This window comes from Apodemus sylvaticus, chromosome 5, assembly GCF_947179515.1.
Source record: "Apodemus sylvaticus chromosome 5, mApoSyl1.1, whole genome shotgun sequence".
Classification (NCBI taxonomy): Eukaryota; Metazoa; Chordata; class Mammalia; order Rodentia; family Muridae; genus Apodemus; species Apodemus sylvaticus.
Window position 1 is genome coordinate 98021551 of NC_067476.1, and position 21718 is coordinate 98043268.

General features: G+C 38.2%; 1 long non-coding RNA gene across 5 annotated transcripts in view; it reads right to left on the minus strand.

Annotated features, from left to right (window-relative positions):
• Positions 1-211: 211 nt before the first annotated feature.
• The window catches only part of LOC127685723 (uncharacterized), an 89990-nt gene continuing 68483 nt past the window's right edge, over positions 212-21718 (minus strand). For 2 of the 5 annotated variants that reach the window (XR_007977916.1, XR_007977912.1), the window contains exons 4-8: positions 13815-14031; positions 11659-11802; positions 6765-6811; positions 5323-5434; positions 212-1042 (exon numbers count right to left, since the gene is read on the minus strand). This is a non-coding gene — a long non-coding RNA (uncharacterized LOC127685723). Of the gene's footprint in view, positions 1043-5322; positions 5448-6764; positions 6812-11658; positions 11803-13814; positions 14032-21718 lie in introns of all 5 variants that reach the window. The other 3 variants (XR_007977914.1, XR_007977915.1, XR_007977913.1) reach the window with 3 other exon arrangements.

Here is a 21718-nt window from a genome sequence, read left to right on the forward strand (position 1 = left end):
AATATAGCCTAAATGCTGACAGCAATTGGAAGTACACATAGCAAGGCGCTTTCCGGACTGATTGTATAAGTAATACTTCATGGAGAGCCTAGTTTATCAGAGAATAAGTTGAGCAGGAAACTCAAGTTAGATGATCTGACATCTGCTTAAAGATAAACCATAGCATTATGGTATGATGTTTTTTGATACTTTATGGGTTCTTTCACACACACACACACACACACACACACACACTCCTTTTCTTCTACCCTTTCAATGTTGCGACACTAAATAAGACAGAAAAATGGGATAGAGAGGAAAGGAAAAAATAACCTTGACTATAGTCAAGGGTTGGAAAGGGGGTAAATTTATCATTAGAGTACTTCCTGCTCATTAGGTGAATTGAATTCCTTGGGCCAAGTTTGGTCTTCCCCACCAGAATATCTAATTTCTTTGTGCATGACTACTTTACAAACTGGACAACCAACAACTAACCAACAACTCACCGGGCCTCTCAGAGCCCTAGCATGTATATAGCATCTGAACGGTGCCCAGAATTCCAAACACAATCCCAGAAACTATCTGCTACTGGCAAAATCACACCACTGAGACAGCACAAGACAAATCATAGTCAGCTGCTGTGGGCAATCTGAAGCAACCTCATATCCCACACCAGGAATTAAAACGAAAGCAGTCAGCTTCTGGCAGGAGCCTTCTGGTCACCACCTCTGGATCAGAAGCAGCCTGGGCTACCCGTCCGGTCCCCAAGCAGTGCAGAGGGCCGGCAGTGCATCAGGAGACGACCATAGGGAGGCACCTTGCTCGGGTGAGTCCCTCTGGCCCGGTAAAGTGGAGGATTTATCCGGAGGCCACAGGATCCATCCGGAGGCCACTGGCGGGAGGCTTCCAGGTCACCACCTCTGGATCTGAAGCAGCCTGGGCCATGTGCCCCGTCCCCAAGCAGTGCAGAGGGCCAGTGGTGAATCTGGAGGCCAGCTGCAGGGAGGCATCTTGCAAGGGTGAGTCCTGCATTGACAACAAGACCAACTAACACCAGTGAGATCTAGATGGCAAAAGGCAAACATAGGAATGTTACTAACAGAAATCAAGGCAATATGGCATCATCTAAACCCAATTCTCCTTTAATAGCAAGTCCTGGATACCCCAACACACCAGAAAAGCAAGATTTGAATGTAAAATCACTGGTCGTGATGCTGTTACAAGAACACATGAAGGACATAAAGCTAGAAGCCCTTACAAGGGAAACACAAAAATCACTTAAAGACAATCAGGAGAACATGGGTCAAACGATAGTAGCCAATAAGGAGGAAATGCAAAAATCACTTTAAAAAGTACAGGAGAAATTTGATCAACAGGCAGAAGTCATGAAATAAGAAACACAAAAATCTCTCAAAGAATTACAGGAAAACACAAACAAGCAAGTGAAGGAACTGAGCAAAAACATTTAGGATCTAAAAACAGAAGTAGAAACAACTAAGAATTCTCAAAGGGAGACAACTTTGGAGATAGAAAACCTTGGGAAGAAATGAGGGACCATAGATGCAAATATCAACAACAGAATACAAGAGATAGAAGAAAGAATCTCAGATGCTGAAGATACCATAGAAACAATGGACTCAATGGTCAAAGAAAATGCAAAATGAAAAAAGCTTGTAACCCAAAACATCCAGGAAATCCAGGACACATTGAGAAGGCCAAACCTAAGGATTATAGGCATAGATGAGAGCAAAGATTTACAACTTAAAGGGCTAGAAAATATCTTCAATAAAATTATGGAAGAAAACTTCCCTAATCTAAATAGAGAGATGCCCATGAATATACAAGAAGCCAAAGAACTCCAAACAGACTGGACCAGAAGAGATATACATCCCGTCACATAATAATCAAAACCCCAAATGCACTAATCAAGGAAAGAATATTAAAGGCAGTAAGAGAAAAAGGCCAAGTAACATATAAAGGAAGACCTATCAGAATCACACCAGACTTCTCACCAGAGACTATGAAAGCTAGAAGATCCTAGGCAGATCTCATGCAAACTCTAAGAGAACACAAATGTCAGCCAAAACTTCTATACCCAGCAAATCTCTCAATCACCATAGATGGGGAAACCAAGATATTCCATGACAAAACCAAGTTCACTCAATATCTTACCACAAACCCAGCCCTGCAAAGGACAATAGGAGGAAAATACCAATAGAAGGAGGGAAACTCACCCTGGAAAATACAAGATAGTAACCTTCTTTCATCAAACCGAAAAGAAGATAACCAATCAAATATAAAAGATAACATCAAAAATGACAGGAAGTAATAATCACTATTCCTTAATATCTCTTAACATCAATGGACTCAATTCCCCAATAAAAAGACATAGACTAACAGACTGGATATGTAAACAGGATCCCACATTTTACTGCATACAGGAAACACACCTCAGTGTCAAAGACAAACACTACCTTAGAGTGAAAGTCTGGAAGACAATTTTACAAGCAAATGGTCTCAAAAAACAAGCCGGAGTAGCCATTCTAAAATCAGATAAAATTGACTTTCAACAAGAAAATCAACAAGATAGATAAACCCTTAGCCAGACTAACCAAAGGGCACAGAGACAGTATACAGATTAACAAACTTAGAAATGAAAAGGGAGATATAACAACAGAAACTGAGGAAATCCAAAAAATCATCAGATCTTACTACCAAAGCCTATACTCAACACAACTGGAGAATCTGGACGAAATGGACAATTTCCAAACACCAAAATTAATTCAGAATCAAATAGATCATCTAAACAGGCCCATAACTCCTAAAGAAATAAAAGGGGTCATAGAAAGTCTCCCAACCAAAAAAAGCACGGGACCAGATGGCTTCAGTGCAGAATTCTATCAGACCTTCAAAGAAGACCTAACACTAATACTCTTCAAACTGTTCCACAAAATAGAAACAGAAGGAATACTACCCAACTCATTCTACGAAGCCACAGTTACACTGATACCAAAACCACACAAAGATCCAACAAAGAAAGAGAACTTCAGGCCAATTTCCCTTATGAATATCGATGCAAAAATACTTAATAAAATTCTTGCCAACCGAATCCAAGAACACATCAAAACGATCATCCACCATGATCAAGTGGGCTTCATCCCAGGGATGCACAGATGGTTCGATATATGGAAATCCATCAGTGCAATCCACTACATAAACAAACTCAAAGAAAAAAACCATACGATCATTTTATTAGATGCTGAAAAGGCATTTGACAAAATTCATCATCCTTTCATGCTAAAAGTCTTGGAAAGAACAGGAATTCAAGGCCCATACCTAAACATAATTAAAGCAATATACAGCAAACTGGTAGCCAACATCAAACTAAACGAAGAGAAACTTGAAGCAATCCCACTAAAATCAGGGACTAGACAAGGCTGCCCTCTCTCTCCATATCTTTTCATTATAGTACTTCAAGTCCTAGCTAGAGCAATTAGACAACATAAGGAAGTCAAAGGTATGCAAATTGGAAAGGAGGAAGTAAAATTATCCCTATTTGCAGATGACATGATAGTATACTTAAGTGACCCAAAAACCTCCACCAGAGAACTCCTACAGCTGATAAACAACTTCAGCAAAGAGGCAGGTTATAAAATCAACTCAAGCAAATCAGTTGCCTTCCTATACTCAAAGGATAAGCAGACTGAGAAAGAAGTTAGGGAAATGACACCCTTCACAATAGCCACAAACAATATAAAGTATCTTGGTGTGACTCTAACCAAACAAGTGAAAGATCTGTATGACAAGAACTTCAGGTCTCTGAAGAAGGAAATTGAAGAAGACCTCAGAAAATGGAAAAATCTGCCATGCTCCTGGGTTGGCAGGATTAATATAGTTAAAATGGCCATCTTGCCAAAAGCAATAAACAGATTCAATGCAATCCCCATCAAAATCCCAACTCAGTTTTTCACAGAATATAGAAAATAAATTTTAAAAATTTTAAAAAAATGAAAGCAGTCTCATAATATTTCTGTGTTCTGGTATTCCCCAGTCTCTTTTCTATTAGTTTCAGTGTGCCTGTCCCTGTGCCAATACCATGCAGTTTTTTAACACTATTGCTCTGTAGTATTGCTTGAGGTCTGGGATACTAATACCCCCAGAAGTTCTTTTACTGTTGAGAATAGTTTTAGCTATCCTGGGTTTTTTGTTTTTCGAGATAAATTTGAGAATTGCTTTTTCCAACTCTGTGAAGAAGTGAGTCACTCCAGTCACCAATTTTTTTGTTTTGTTTTGTTATGTTTTGTTTTATTTCTGTGTGTAACCATCCAGCAGTCACGGGCAAACTGGGTTTACCTGAAAGAGAGGCTGGAATTAAGGTAAGGGGGCGAGAGAAGAATGGAGCTAAGACAAAAGTTCTGATTAAGGCTCTGTCTTAGGCTTTCTATTCCTGTACAAACATCATGACCGAGAAGCAAGCCAGTAAGAAACATCCCTCCATGGCCTCTGCATCAGCTTCTGCTTCCTGACCTGATTGAGTTCCAGTCCTGACTTCCTTTGGTGATAAACAGCAATGTTTCTTTCCACAGTGTAAGCTGAATAAATCCTTTCCTCCCCAACTTGCTTCTTGGTCGTGATGTTTGTGCAGGAATAGAAATCCTGACTAAGACAGGCTCAAAGTTTAATTTTCAGTTCTGCATTTATATAGGTAAAGACCCATCCTTAGTTTCAGCTGAGTTCTTGTTTCAAAACAAGCTTCAGCAAGCAGTCTTGTTTTTGCAGGAATACAGGAGACTTTCACCTGTTCAGAAGACTCCACCCCAGGTGGGCTAGGAAACTGTGACAAACAAGGTCTGATTAACCTCCTCAAGGCTGGGGGAAGGGTCCATCTGTGCTTATTGTTTCTTTCAGTTCTAGGGATTGAACTCAGGACCTCATTTGGGCTAGGTATGTTCTACCACTGAGTGACATGCCAAACCAGTCCAGAGTTCATTTTCTTCATTCACTGTTACATTTTCTTGCTTCCCTTCCCTGAGGCAATTCAGGAGAGATCCTGGCATGCTATCTATACTTTCCAACACCGCTGCTGCATAGGTAAGAGACATAAAAGAGAGACAATAAGCAGACAAAGTCCAAAAAGGAATCCATAGAACAAAAAGGAGGAAAACAGAAGTAGGGAAAAACAATAGGAAAAAAGGTGAAGAGAGAAAAAAGACACAGAATTAATATTGATTAAAAAACACATAAGGAGGAGACACAGATAAAGTAGAACATTTTTCTATATAATAGCCTTAAGGTTACTAAACTAGTGGCTTTCATGTAAAGCAGATGACCAGAAATTCTTACCTATTATCTTCCAGTGATTTATATTTAATTCATACTGTATTTTCTTCTGCTATTTATCCTGGTATCTGTTTCTTATGCACTCTGGGGTAGGTAATCCATCAGCTCACAAACCCTGAAAACACAGTCTGTGTGCCATTGCTGTTAGGACACTCACAGGGTACATGGTCAGGAGGCTCAGGGCCAACTGTAATTCACAGATGCACTGCCCAACATTCCAAGCTGTCTTAGTCACGGTACAGAAGGAATTTACTGTCAAAATGTTTACTTACTTTACTCTTCAAATTAATAAACAAATTAAACATCATGTCAAATGTATGAGACTAGCATGGCTGTTATTTGTTTCAGGCAATATGACTTGATCTACCATATTTCCATTCACTTTATAAAACCTCATTCAGGGTGCTGAATAAATATAAACATTGTCACCTAGGAACAGGTTTTTCTGAAAAGATAGTTTTATCTATCTATCTATATCTAAATAACATATATATATATATATATATTCTTCAGATTAAATATAAAACATCTCTATTTTCATGAGCCACACTGACCACATAGTTTGCTTCTGTTGACAAAGATACAGAGCCTAATGTGTAAAAATAAAAAGCTCATGTTGCCCTTCGTGAGGATTTTTAATTTAAAAAAATGCATACAGCATATTTGAGGAATGTTGTTTATTACAACTTGGTAAATATTTTTAAAGTCTTGTTTTGACAGAAGCTGTGTTTCTTCTAAGAAAAGAGGTTTGTAGGGAAGAGTGTAACAGTCTAGCATATGCAAATCAGTAGTGTTTGTGAACTGGAGAAGAGAACCGAGTATACAGCTGTGTAGGACATGCCATGAAGATGCACTGCTCTCTAGGAAAACTGCCTGTAAGAATCTCTGGGTGAGGTCATTATTTTTCTTAGACCATCCTTCCTGGTCCATACATGCTATTACACAAGAAAGCATTCTATAGAATTTAATAAATTCCCACAAGCTGGAAATCTGAGAAACATTATGTTTGATACAAAAAGATCTATTGCATAATTGTAATAGGTGCTTATCTTGGCACACTTAAACAGTATTTGGTATAGACAGCTGGAGCCTGTGTGAAATAGATTAAAATCACATCTCTTAGGTAAAGTGTGGCAGTATCAGCATAAACTAGAAACTGATTTGAATGCGAATAACTATGCTCCACCTAGATGTAATGAAGTGTAGACTCTGGGGATGGACTCCAGAAAGTGGCTGTTTGACAAGCCCTTCAGCTAATGACAGACTTTATACTAAAGTAATATGTCAATTCCTCATAAATGAACATGTCTGTTTACTGCAAAAGATGCTTACTTTCTATCTGTACTTCTCACAGTGCTGACCCTTTTCCCAGTGTCCTCGGGCAAGTAGCATAAAGATGGGAGCACAGCTGAAAATCTGTCAAAGAAATAGTTAGCAGTACTTACTGCACTTGCAGGGGTAAATATATCATACAATTCTTCTCTTGCAAATCCTGAGAGCAGAAGAGAGAACAAGATTAACAATAGGGACGGGGAGAAAAAGCAAGGAGGGCACTAGATAGGAGAACGGCCAGGGAAGAAAGAAAAAGGGTATTCTCTCTATGATTTTAAATTTCAAAATAGTTTTATTATACTTCGTGTTTATTATTTTGTATTGAAAATGTCCTCCATGGGTCCTTGTGTTTGAAAGCCTGAGTTCTAGCTAACTGGTGCACTTTAGAGAAACTAAAGTCTTTTGACACCTGTTGTATGTTATTAGAGGCGGGTCTTTGGGAGCTACACCTAACCTTACTTCTGGTCCAGACTTCCGCTTCCTGATACACAGAGATGAAGAAACCATGTTACAATTCCCCACTACCACAACTGAGCCATTCCAGATACTATATTGTTCTCTTTGCAGAAGACTGAACTGTGAGCCACGATTGTCCTTACATGAGAGAACGTATATTATTAGCATGTACAATATGACTTGCCTATAAAGGTTTGTGTTAAAAATACATCACAAATATCTACATAAAGCATGAATCTTTTAAAGTTAAAAATGAATAAAACTAAAGTAGGGGCTGGAGAGATGACTCTGTAATTAAGAGCATTTGCTGTTCTTACAGAGACCTAGGTTAGGTTCCCAGCACCCATATGTTGGTTCACAACCATGTGTGACTCCAGTTCTAGGAGATCCTATACTCTGATCACCACCCCTGCATGCAAAAATGTTCATGATACATATACTCAGGCACATATAAGCACACATAAAATAAAATAAATAAAATTTTAATAGCTAAAATGAAAAATAGGTTCATATATTTTGGAAATACATTTAGATTATATGATGCGATTTTTAAAATCAGAAAAATGTTAGCTTAGGCCCAGAAATTTCTTTTTTCAGTGATTAACAGTAACTTACAGAGACTCAAAACTGATCAAACAACAGAGAACAAATGATGACCAAATGCCCACCCACACGTGAGACATCTGTAATCTCACAAGGCTCGTGGACCATCAGAAAGAAGAGTTAGAAAGACTGTAAAGACTGTAAGGGCTAGAGAAAGTGGAAAGAGTGATGCAGAAAGCTGATTTCCAAGTATGCTGTGGCTGTTGCACACATGAACTCAAAGCAGCTGTGATTGCCTGCACAAGATCTACATAAGACTGACCCCATCAGCGCCCAGCTAATGGGGTGTAGTAATGCTTGGTGTGGGAGGAGAGACATCTGCTTCAGGGGGGTAGCCACTGGTGTGGTGCCATATTCCTCTAAACAACCTTAATAAGAGCGCAGGCCACAAAAAGTATGACATGGAAAGTAGAAGGGGCTTGCTTGGCAAGAAGATTGGCACAAGTGAACAGAGAGCAAGATCGGGTAAGAGGATGAGGGGAGAAGATGATCAAAATACCCTACGTACACGTATGAAATGCCACACTCAAACCATTATTATCTAAAAAGAATGTGTGAATGAAAACGTTCAATATAAAGGCAAAGCAAAGAACAGTGATTGGAGAGCTTGGGAGGATGACTTTGTTAATCAGGAAGAGGCTTCTCTGAGGACAACCGCAGTGCCAGATGGAGAGACACCTCATCTTCACAGAGAGTAGAGGGCCCATGATGGCCTAGCTCATTGCATTAATGATGGGTTAATTAATTCATTTAGAGATCCATGAGTGGAATAATAATGACCAAGAATTATGAGGGTCCAATTTTACAAACTTGAAACCCATTAATAAATTATAGAAACTATAACAATGAAATCAAAGAATATTCTCTTGAAAAGCCATCATCAGTCAATCTAATAAAACTAAGTTGTCATTAAAATTAAGGTGTTCATATAACAGAAAATCTCCCTGTACAGAAATGAATTATATTGTCTTTCTTGATGAGTTGTTTGTATTTAACAAAGAAAAAATAAAAAATGCCAGCCATACGCAATTATGTCATTATTTTGGTATGACCTGGTCCCTCCACTTCTAAACTATCAGAATGTCTGTGTGTGAGGAACAGAGATAGAGGGGTACCCTCTTTAGTAACTCTAAGTACACTTTGTTCAGTTTAACCACTGCTGTCAAACCTGACCTAGACTGTGTCATATTGCCCAAGGCCTTTTTCCTGCTGCATAACAATGAGTAACAATTATTCAAATAAACTAATTAATCCCTGCTAATGAGCTATCCGTTAAGTCCTCTTTGGATCAGGCTTAACCTGGTGAAAATGTGTAGCTTCTTGAAAAACCCTTAAGATTACAAGACAGCTTGGAACTTAGAACTCTGTGGTGTACCATAAAGTGAGAGACTTCAGATCAGAGTCTCTCTTCAAAGCCTATCACCTACCAAGCGTGTCATCCTATTCATATACATGACTGTTCTAGTGATGACTTTTATTTATACAGTTTATATTTCTTTAAGATTTATTTTTTAATTATGTGGCTCATGGGGTAGACTGATATACAAATGTATATATATACAAATACAGGAAGAAGCCAACGAGGTTGTCAGGTTGCCTACAGGTGAAGTTACAGGTGATTATAAGTTGACAAAAGTGAGTGCTGGAAACTGTACTTGGATCCTCTGTAAAAGCAGGTAGAGTTCCTAACTACTGAGTAACCTCTCAGGATGTTAATTTTAAAGGAGGCATATGTGTCTTATGAAGTAATGACAGCTGCAATGATTAGGCTTAGAATCATGTACCTTAATACCACTAACACCTCAAATCCTGGTAAATAATATAATCCAGTAGGATCAAAAGCACTGCCCTATGGTACCCTCCATTTCACTAAGCCTTAACATAAGGCTTTACAAAGACTCTAGTTCATAACCCTTATCTAACTGCTTACATTTTTTAATTTAATTTTTGTTTATTTAAACATCATTGCCAGGCATATGTCAATTAGATTTCATCTTCAGTGCAATGACATAAAAACTGGGTACTGTTAAATTAGGGATAAGATTGCATACATGCACTATCAACATGTGAAAATATTTAATCATATTCACTTTCAAAGGAATACTATCTATTAAACAACATAACTTTGCACCTTTAGCTGCTGTCTTGATTCAAATATCTTTAGACACTTAAAATTATAAGCACCTTTTTCTCCATTACACGTGAACAAGAATTCCTTCAGGGTAGGTAATGATTTTTTCCTCAACAATACAAGCAAAAATACTAAAATGGATTTAGCTCAAGGCTTTGCAGAAGGGTATTTGCCTTTACGTTAATATCAGATGGCCAAACTTGCTTGAGAAAGTCTTGCACAATCTAAGGATCTGTGTATAATAAGAGTTCCTAAGCCAGTGGAACCAAAGTTTGAAGTAGAAGATGTCATGCTTCACTTCTATAAAGGAGAAAAGAGAAGTGTGATCATATACTCATGGGCACAGAGTGGAAGAAGATACCTATAAAAAGTCCTTGGGGGGGGGGGTGTTCAGAACTTCATTTAAAGCAGTGGAAGGGCATCCTGTCTCAGATCAAATTAGTGTACACGTTTGCTATATGTGGTGCCCATTGTAAGTCTGAGAAGATGGAAACTATGCACATAAAAGGATGCTACCATGGGAAATCACAATGCTTCAGCCTTAGCATGTGCGACATTGAAGACATCTTAATCTCGGCATTTTTGCTGAGAATACTATCAAAGCTAACTGAACGTTTTGTTGCTAATATGCTCTTGTTAGATTTAATTTATAAGACCCAGGTGAAATATTGTCAGAGGTTCAAGATTGAGGCTTTTTCTCACACACTGTTCAAGATCTGACTGGCCCTGGCCCAAATTTCCAACCCAGCAGCAAACTATGTCTGGGTGACAAGAACTGTATCAGCTATATGTAGCTGTCTAACAAAACAGCTCAGAATAAAACTGGCTTTCAACACGAGGCATGCTCTATTTGTATCTCTCTCGGTTCAAATTGTTCCATGAGATTGTTATTAGCGTGTCATCAGAGACTGGATCTCAGAGCTAGACTAGGGAAAAACCTGTTTCCAGGTCTACTGCTGGTCTGAAGCGGGTCTCAGGTCACTCCTGGCCACTTTGCAAAGTATCATTCATTGTCCAGTTGGGCTGCCCACTAGGCTTACGGTTCCTCAATGCTGCCTTCAGGGCAAGTCTGAGAAGGAGAAGATAGGAGAGAGAGCCAGAAATCATGGCCCCTTTGCAGGCTGATTTTAAAAGCAGAGCTTATCGCTTTTGCTGTATTCAGTTCATTAGAACTGAGCCTTGAGTTCATCCCCAGGGAGCATGAGTGAGGGGTTAGCTAAACTGGGCTATGAGACTTAGAATCCGAAGGAGCCGTGTGCAAGGCACTGCCCCAGAGTTGCAATACAATTCTCAGCACAACAGTCAGTTTCAAGTTTATCTATGGCTAGATTGATAATTACACAGTCATTTCATCTATAAAAAACATAAGTATAAATGAGAAATCTAACTCTAGATTGTAAGAAAAAATTCCTCTGAACAAATTATTTTTAAATAATCATGCTTAAAACAGCATAGCTGGTCATATGTGAGTAGAAGTCTCAGTGCAAGAAGATACAAATTTAGTAAATGAGAAAAAGAATCATACTGAAATTTCATCTGTTTCTTGATTACCAAATTTTCTTCCTATTTGTTACCTTTTGTGCTGTGAACTCTTAACTTCTAATCACCTAGAACAGATTTCTTCATTTCTACAAACTTAAGAACCTCAGAACCCCCATGTTTTTGAGAAATGATGTTAAGGAGAATGATTAGAGAGAGAGAGGTAAAGGAAGGTGATGGGGGAGTGTGGGAGAGAGAAAACACTTTAAGGAAATGCTGTTTTAATACACCCTTATCTCTGCTATGAAAGAGAGCACATGGAAGTGGGGAGATCTTACCAGAGAGAGCTAGCTACTCTGTCGAGTCTGTCATGGTATAAAGTTACTGGAAGGTTGAATGAAATCAAACTTCAATTCACCATTGTTTAAAAACCAAACATCTGAATGAGGCAATTGGTGATAATCAGCAGAGGAGCCCAAGATCTAAAAATAAAGCAAAATAAATATTAGAACCAGCCAGTATACAGAAGGCTAGCAGGTCCCAGGCAAAAGCAAAGGAGAATTATTTAGAGCTTGGAAAGTCAATGCTTCTACCACCTTAAAGATGGAAAGAGAGGGTGAGGGCCTCATATGTATTATTTTTATGTTTTATATGTACAAGGAAGATCAGCACATTCAGGTAAGGAAGTTAGAACCTGGAGAATATTTGCATCCCTTCCTGCATGTAGGACATCTTGGAAGATGAGACAATAGCTGTTTTGTCTTTTGCTTTAGATTTATTTATTCTTGCATCTGTGAGTGGTTTGTCTGCATGTTTGAATGTGTACCACAGGCATGACTGGTGCCCATGGATGTCCAAAGACTGTATCATGGCCCCTGAACTGCTGTTCCGGGTGGCTGTGAGCTACCATATGAGTACTGGGACCTGACTCAGATCCCCTGCAAGCAAAAGCACTGATTGTCTTAACCTCTAAGCAATCACTCCAGCTCCTATATTTCATTTTTAAGGGGGATCCTAATCTAGTTGCATACAGATGAAAAAGACCAAAATATTTGAAATAATGGTTATGGTCATATTATGAACTAGTTAGGCTTGGCTTCCTAGATGGTTTCTTGGATACGACATTTTCTTCCTTTTATTCATCTTTTGTGCTCTGACTTATTAACTAGTTATCCTAATCTTAGAATGGAGTTATTTATTTTGATAAACTTAAAATCCCAAAATGAGTGTGATAGTCACTGTCTATGGGATTGCATATTGAAATATATAAAACATAGTGGCTGGAGTGATGGCTCAGTGGCTAAGAACACTCTCTGCTCTTGCAGATCTGGGTCAGGTCCCAGTACCCACCTGGCATCTCACAGCCATCCACACCTACGGTTTAGAGGATCTGATACAGTCTTTGGACACCCATGGACACTCAATCTCAAACTTGTTTTTTTTTTTTTAAGGTTTGTTTTTATTTTAAGTGTTTATCTGGGTGTCAGTATGGACCATGTTTATTCAGGAGCTCAAAGAGATTAGAAGAGGACATTGGCGCTCCAGAAGCTAGAGTTATAAGTGGTTGTGAGTTGCATGGTGTGAGTGCAGAGAGCTGGAGTCAGGTCTTTTGCAAGAACAGCATGGCATGTGTTCTTGACCACTAAGTAGCCTCTCCACTCTCCAAACTTGCCTTTTCTTGTGTTTTGGTGTGTGTGTGTGTTAAAGAAAATCACCTATTCATTTTGTAGGGGCAAGTGCACATCCATGCCATGCTGACCTGTCTGATTTCGTGTGTATTCTGTCATCACAATTCTGTTACATGGCTTAAGACATGGTCTCCGGATATTCCTAATACATTTATGCTGTCCTTTCTTCTTGTAATCATATTACTTCAGACCACCTTACAAGTTGAATATTTATTCATCCAATAAGTATTTATTGAGTTCTGGCCTATTATGTGCTAGAAATGTCAGGTCCTGGAACTTCAAAGACAAATTGGGCAGCAGCCATGTCTATAAATTCAGACCATTTTTCACACAGGAAAAATTATTTTTTGTTTGAAAGTCATTCTTCACTTTCAGTCTCAGTGTAGTTTGCACCATGGGCCAAAGTGGTTGAAATTTCCAAAATCTCTAGGACATATGCTTTGAGAACATTTACTTGCTACACTGTATGGAAAATTGTGGAGAATGGTTGGTTTAGAATATTATCATTCCTTATGTTTCCTACATCAAAGAGGAACTGCTACTGTCTTATAGTTCAATTCTGAAGAAATTCAAGTTTCTCATACTTAATACTATGTTCTCTTAATGCATCCAGTTTTTTCCTCCAATGTTATTGAGTCTCTCTTATTTTGGTCCCTAACTAATCCTAGAGATGAGACAGTCAACACCAATCTAGCTATGCTGCTAACAATTTCCATTTCCCACAGAGCTAGTACTGGAGCAGTTGATAGAACCTGACTGTGTCTATGGAGAATAACCAAACAAAACTCAGAGATCCGCTGGCTTACTGCAGGGTTTAGGGTGATGTTCGGGAAAATCTTGAGGACGTATCTGATAGACTTTCACTGCACACTGAAGAAAACAGGAAATAATGTAGTCTGCATAGCAACTCTAGCCATTTGCATGATGAGTTGCTGGTAGTGGCTGCGGAAGGTTCTGAAGAAGTCAGATGGTTTTCAGAAGCTTTTGATGGCGTTATTGGTGTAGTAGTTACCTTTCTCATTGCTGTGACAAAAGGAAACATAAGGAATGGTTTATTTATTTGAGCTTTTGTTTTGGGGAGTAAAGTCTATTGTGTGGGAGGCATGAAAATGTCACAAGGCAGCTGGCCCCATCATATCCACAGTCAGGTATCAGAGCACAATGAAATTTGTGGCTCAGTTACCTTTCCCATGGCTCCTATATGTAGTCAGAACCACCAACCTATGGGATGGTGCTGCCATGTTCAGGGTACTTCTTTTTCCTCCCCACTTAAACCTCTGCTAACACTGTTACAGACATGCTCTGAGAAATGTCCCCTGGGTGACTCCAAATCCTGCCAACTTGACAGTGATTAGGCATCATACTTGGAAATCTAATATTAGGGATGCTTCCTGGTTTTAATCAATTGATCCAGACACACAGAGGGGCTTGTAAGGGACTTAGAAAATGTACCAAGAAGAAAAAGGTACATTGATATATCAAAGTATAGGAATGATAATATTCTAAACCAACCATTCTCCACAAATTTTTGTACAGAACTGAATAAATACTTATTGGATTAATAAATATTCAACTTGTAAGGTGGTCTGAAGTAATATGATTACAAGAAGAAAGGACAACATAAATGTATTAGGAATATTCGGAGACCATGTCTTAAGCCATGTAACAGAATTGTGATGACAGAATACACACGAAATCAGACAGGACTCTTCTATGGCAATGTCAAAGGAACATGGCTTTATACTCCATAAGTAAATGATGGGTTTGATGATGTTTCCTTGACAAGGTAGAACCACGTGATCTAGATTATCTGAAATGTTAGGACCAGCAGTTCAGAGAATGTAAATGCTATGATACTTATTTTTTTTTCTTTGACATGAAAATAAAAGCACACCAATCTTGAGGTCATAAGGGTTTTGTTATTGTTGTTGGTGGTAGTAGTTTGTTTGTTTGTTTGTTTGTTTTGGCTTTTAAAGATAAAGTTTCTCCATATAGCATTGGTTGTCCTGGAACTCACTCTGTGGACTATACTGGTCTTGAACTCACAGAGATCTTCTGGCATCTGCCTCTCAAGTGTTGGGAATAAAGGCATGAGCCACCACTGTCTGGAGAGAAGTATTTTCATAATTGTATTGAAGAGAAATTTGTGTGGGTACCTGAATAGAATTTTTTGCTCCTTAGTTAGATACCTTAGCAATCCAGCCTCTGCCACTGTGATGCATTTACAAAAAAACAAAAACAAAAAATAAAACAAAACAAAAAGCAACAGAAACACCAAGAAAACCAAAACATGAGCATAGACAAATTTACAAGTCTTAAATCTTTCCAGTGGGTCGGTTCTTATGCTCAGTTCCTCATATTGCCATTTTAAAACAATACCAAAAACAACAATCTCCTATGAATAACACCTAAGCATTCAACAAGCTTCTTCAGCCCAAAATATTTTGATAATGCTACTTCACAATATTCTATGATGAAAAAGGGAAAAAGTGCCATTTAATTTAAGAATATGAATAAGATTCATTCATAGATAGGTCTCTAATTTTAGTCAGAACCATGATAATACAAGAAGACATTTCAAACTCATAAAATGAAGGCCAGAATGAAAGCTAGTCACGCTAGTGTCTTCTCCTTCAGTATGCTAGTAAAGATCTCTCAGGGTTATTCCACTGAGCACACTGCTTTCTGGAAAGCAACCAACTCAGAAAGTAGTGCAAAGGTTACTTACAAGATAAACTAATAGGTATGCTAAGCTATTACTTTGTAGAGCCAATAAAAAAAAAGAAGAAGAAATGAATTATATTTTTCCACAACCTGTATGGTCAGCCTAACAATGCCAACTTAATAAACCATTGTTATTTTAACTTCTCTCTCCTCTCTTTCTGCTTGTGAAATTTTATCCCAATGGGGAAATCTCCTTGTGATATATCATAAATATGAAAAAAAACCCTGAGAGTAGACAATGTAATAAATGTTTTATTTTCATTTGTTAATGGATGGTTGGATTCAGCTCACTTATGGTTTGACCTTCTTCTACTACATAGACAACGTTTCTTAAATTCAGCTTTCATATAAGGCCAGTCATTTCCACTCATGCAGTCTATGCGTTCACACATGTGAACACACACATACTGATTGTAATGTAGCTTTAGTTCATATAATTCTGCTGCACAATTCCAGTCCAGCTTCTGAGGCACCGTAACAACTCAAATACAGGTCTGACTATGCATCAGATAAAAACTTTTTGGCTATTTCAACAACAGCAACTGATAATAACAAACAATAAACACGTCTAATCTTGATTACAGTGGTTTTCACCTAGGTTGCACATTGAGAGTGCCCATAAGCATGAAGATTTGATAGGTTTGGAGCGTGAGCCAAAAAGCTGTCATTTTTGAAGTTCCACAGGTGTTTCTGATAAAATTTTAAGGTTGGAAAGCATCACCTTATAAACCCTGACTGTGTGCTGAGCCCCATGCTAAGTGATTTACACTCATTATCGCCTTAAATCCTCATTACCGAGTTGACCAAGCTTTATAATTCCACAGGTGAGGAGACTAACAGAGGGAAGTTGAGTAACTTTCTCAGTCTCCCAGAGCTAGACTTTAAAGTTAGATTTCACATATATGTGGGAGCACAGACATTCATAATCCTGTGTTTCATCATATACAGTCATGTCCATGAATAAATTAAAACCAAGGCTCAGATGAAATGAGTTCACGGACAATTCAAACCAAAGCAGGAAACAGTGTTTCCAATGACTACCTCTGTTGGCATCCATGACCCTCTTGTATGGCACAGCAATCCTTTCCAACAGAAAACTGCTTTTGGTACGGAGACCCTGAGCTCTGAACTCCATGGGTCATGTCTGGCTTTGCTGTGCACTATAGAACATAGTCACCATGATTTCTCCCAGGGTGTGATCAACAAATAAAGAAGGTTCTGTTAAATAAATATCACAGAGTTGGTCTTCTCTCTGCTCTTCCCATCATTCTGTCTGCTGGTTACTTGGAAGCTTGTCCTGCCTGCTGACTCTAACACTTCAATATCTTTCCAGCAGAACCTCTGCTACCAGACTCCTAGCTTCCTACTAAACTCGGTTCTTAGATTCCAGGCTGAGCCTACCTCTTTCTGACCACTGACCCCGAGCTTGATTCAATTCACTGCCTGGACCAATGAGGCCCAGCACTTGTGTTTCTTCAGACCATAGAACAGGACTGTACTTCTGTGCTGTTTCATATGTATCACACCAATATAATACTTACACTATAGATTACATGTCCCTTCCAGAAAAGGAAAGAGAGAACACAAAAATTAATTTATTTACATGACTCTGAGAACTAAGTTGGGGGAGAAAAAAATAGAGAGTTTGTATGTCTAATTTAAACACAACCATCCAAACCACCAAAAATGGTGTCTTAGGGATATTAAATGTGAACCCAAGTTCCTGGGGCATGGTAGAGAGTTAACTGTCTGTGACTGCCCACCTCTCAAGGGAAATGAAAGTTTATCCTCTGTACTTAGAGTGGGAGACACCTGAACAAAAGACTCTTCGCCATTAAAATGTGAATTCTGGGTACTTTTGGCTAAAGCAAACACTTCATATGAGCATGATATGTAAAAGTTAGGAATTGCTGATTGAAGAGGCATTTTGATAGTGATGGACAGTATCAGTGTAGTGCCTCAGCAAAGACCTCTGCTTCTTGCATATGATTGCCTGGTAATCTTACCCAACTAGTGTTTTCTTAATGTCCTGGGGAGCCTGATCATTGTAAATTACCTGTGACATCTCATTAATCCTCTTTTTCCTCACAAACGCATAATTAATGGTAACATTGACAATAATACACAAATTAGCTAAGTGACGCTTTATGGTGTTGGTTTTGATTAACGTCAGGAACCCAAAAATGACATTAATGTAATGCAGATCCCAAAAGGCAGTATGCACTTTGACCCCAGACATACATTTCGTTTGCACCATCACCAAGATTAATCCTCTCTCTGGATGAAGACTAGACAAAACTCTGGCCACTGGCCGTGTGTGCCAGGCTGTGGAGAAACAAACCACCTCAACTGCATTTGTTTAAGAAGGAAATCTTAACGCAGAGAAAACAACAGCAGAGTGTCATTTTCCATTGTCTAGTTAGGACAAAGATAAATGAGGCACTGTCAGCCTGAGATCCACTGCTTCTCCACTAACTTCTATTATTTGCTTATTGGTAGACCAGTGTTTAATTAAAAATATACCTAGATACGTGAACTACATGACAAAGTGTTTGAAACAATTTCTATTCTACTATAAACTAGGTGGGGTTTTTTGTTGTTTTTTTGTTTTTTGTTATTTTTTAATGAAAACTGAGTTGTATATGCATTTCAACCTGCAGGATCTCTCCAGGATTCTTATTAACCACAAGAGGGTGGGGGAAAAAAATCAATGCCTGAGAAAATATCCTTTGTCTCTGACTTGAGTAGTAAAGAGAAAACAGAAGAAGGAGTTGGGACGACATAAAGTTTGCTTTGGAAGTGAGGTATCTTTGCAGATGGAAAAGAATTCTGTGATTTGATTTCAGAGACCCTTTTCCCAGGTTACAAAGGCAAGGCATACCCACACTAAGTCAGTGGAAGAATGACCCTGTTACAGCAGCATCAATCTCTAAGGTCAGGTTTAGTCATGAGATGTTATTATAATCCTGCTTCCCTGGTCATGATTTTCACAAATCCTTGTTGAGCGCTCAATCTTTTTAACACCCTAAAGAGGTGGCGTATGCTAATTTTTTTAAGATGAAACCTCCTCTTTTCTTCATAACAATTATTTATAGCCGAAACCCCCTAATGGTATATATAGTTTTTGAAAATAATGCAATCGTTCCATTCTTGATTAATTTGACACCTATTCATTTAGGCTATTTTTCAAAGTGTTGCGACTAAACCCCGGCCCTGGCTAATGATCATATTCCGTTTCAATAATGGAGTAGGAAGAAAAGCCATATTTCCGTGCTTTGTTCTTTTATTCACATAAATAACTACCATTTGGAGAATGCTTTATGGGCAAAAATACACAACACATAAAGCAATGTTTTAAAATTTGAACTAAATCCACCAGAACTGGAAAGATCACCAAAATTACAAACCATTGTTAATCATTTTGATTTTTTTCAAAAGGTATTTATAAAACAAAACAAAAATATCCTAAAAAAAAATTTAGTTGCTATGGGTGTGCATTTTCAATTACAATACCCCCAAATCCTCCCGTCCCCAGTAAGAAAACAGACTGTCTCACAACTGCTTTTCCTAGCAGTTTAATTTTGAAAAATCTCTCATCTGTCCCTGCTTGCAATAGATTGGCCTTATGGCTAAGTTTCTCTCTTTTTTTTTTTTCTTTCATATTTTTCAGTTAAAGTTACAAGGAGCAAAATCATCTATTTTCAGGGGATTTTGCATGTTTGCTCATCTAAATATTATTTTTAAATGGAGAGCAGCTCATTTCTCTTACATCAACATATTAAGTGTTAGCTACACCAACTTGTAGCCACACACACACACCCACAGCAAGTAGAGCAGCCTGGAGCTGGGGAGGAGGGGGATCCTTCAGAGGCATGTTTTCCCTCTGCCTACCTAAACTATAAATTGAGATTACGACAATAAATTATTTTTATGATCTTGGAAGGAAAAGGTATGGATTGAGTTTTCTATAATATTTTGGTTTAATTCATATGTTAAATAGGCCAAGGATAACCAAGCGTTAGCAGAAATTAAACCTGGCCCTGTATTAAATAAAACCCCAAATTAGGCACTCACCACCAAATTAATTAGTAATTGATAAATTCACTAGAAATATATCATTTCTTCATACTACAAAGCCAAATAGGATGATTGAAAACTTTAAATACAAAAAAAAAAAAAATTAAACAAACGACCCTGACAATCTTTTAATCAGAGCTATTGTTTACAGCATGGCTTTAAGGTCGCCGTAGTAACATGTTTAACTCGTTAAAAACACTCATCCAGCTATAAAACTACTTTCTTAGGTCATTTGACTCCTCTACAGCATGCTGAAGCCTCCCCCACGTGCCTTCGTTGACATTTTTCCTGCAGTTACAATGGCTTTAGTACAAATGTATCATTTTCTCGTCTCCTCTTCAGTTCTCAGAGAGCAATCTGTGAAGCCACAATTTTACATGAATCCCTTTTCAGGTTTAAAAGCAGTACACTAACTTTTAATAAGATCCCCGAGGTGTGGCAAATAAAGAGGTCACTTGTGGAAAAATCTGTTTTCCTAAGAGTTTAATCGGATATTTCCACACCACAACATTCTGTAGACATGGTTTTTGCTTTGAAAACATAATCTTATCAGAGGGTAGTTGGTGTAAAATTCCTGTCTGTTTTCTTACCTTTGAATGTGAGCTCTATTTATAAGGTTCCATAAATGTTGTCTACAGCTAAGGCATTTCCTTACTGTAGAGTCTTACATGAGTACAATTAATATAAAAGCACATAATACTTTTAGCAGGGTGTCAATTTAGTTCCCCGGACAGTCTAACCTTACGAAAGTGTCCCCTTCCCATTGGAGGAAAAGACATGACAGCATGGTTAAAGCTGCATCTGAATTAGTCTTTGTTGTATTTTCCTCTGACTGATTTTTCCCCCCACAGTATACAAAGGAAATAGAGTCTTCATTTGTGTCCTCCGGTAAGGGTAGGACTGCCCAAAAAGGAAATACACACCTCTCTCTCTGGATGGAAAAGCTGAAGAAATTTGGCAACCAAAATGCAAACACTTAATTCTCCTGACTGTATTTTAAAATGCAACTGAGGTTTTTCCATAAATCTGTGCTGTGAAATATTTCATAACATTACATAAGCTCTTCCATGTTTTTTTTTTTTTTCCCATCAAGAGTGGTTTACAGAAAGTTGCAATGCTTCACTTTTTCAGCAAGTTACTTTTACTTGGAAGTGAATCTAAAATTTGTGGGAAAATAATAGTCACTTGGGCATAGCCAACTTACCTGTTGCTCTGTGAAAATTCCTAACCGTGAAAGTGTGATTTTGCTTCAGTTTTTAGGACACACCACCACCAACGCATGGGGTAGGGGAGGTGGTCATAAAGAGACCCTCTGGATCTGTGTTTGGGTTCAGAGTTTTATTGACAGATGGAAACAAAGCCGCGTGACTTAGAGTCCAAAAGAACATTCTGATGCACACCTCAACTTTGGTTTTTTGGGGTAACGGCCCTGTGGAGACTGTCTTTACTAAGGGTCTTAATGAGTGCTCTGCCTGTATTTTTCTACTAGAGATGTCAAATAAGGTTCAAAAGCGAATGTAAACTGTAATGCAGTGACGTGTGCTAAAAATAGCCCTATAAATCTGTTCATTTTGTTTAGATAGTCTCCAGAGTTGTAAAAAGTAGGACTGCTCAGCTTTATTATTGTTTTGGAAAAACTAATTCGGTAGAGAATAGACCACTGACTATCCTGGATTACTTTTCAGAAGATTTATTAAGGCTGTCCATAGCCTTAATTTTTTTTTTTAAGGAAAGTTTATCCTCTATTTTTTGCCTAAATCCAAGAGACTCTTCAATGCCCCCACCCTAAAAATCCATTTATTCATTAGAATTAAGATTTTTCAGAGTAATTTTACCTAAAATGAAAATTAATTAAAATTCCAAATGGCATTCTCACCCCCAGCAATCAGTCAAAAACATGTTGTGTCTT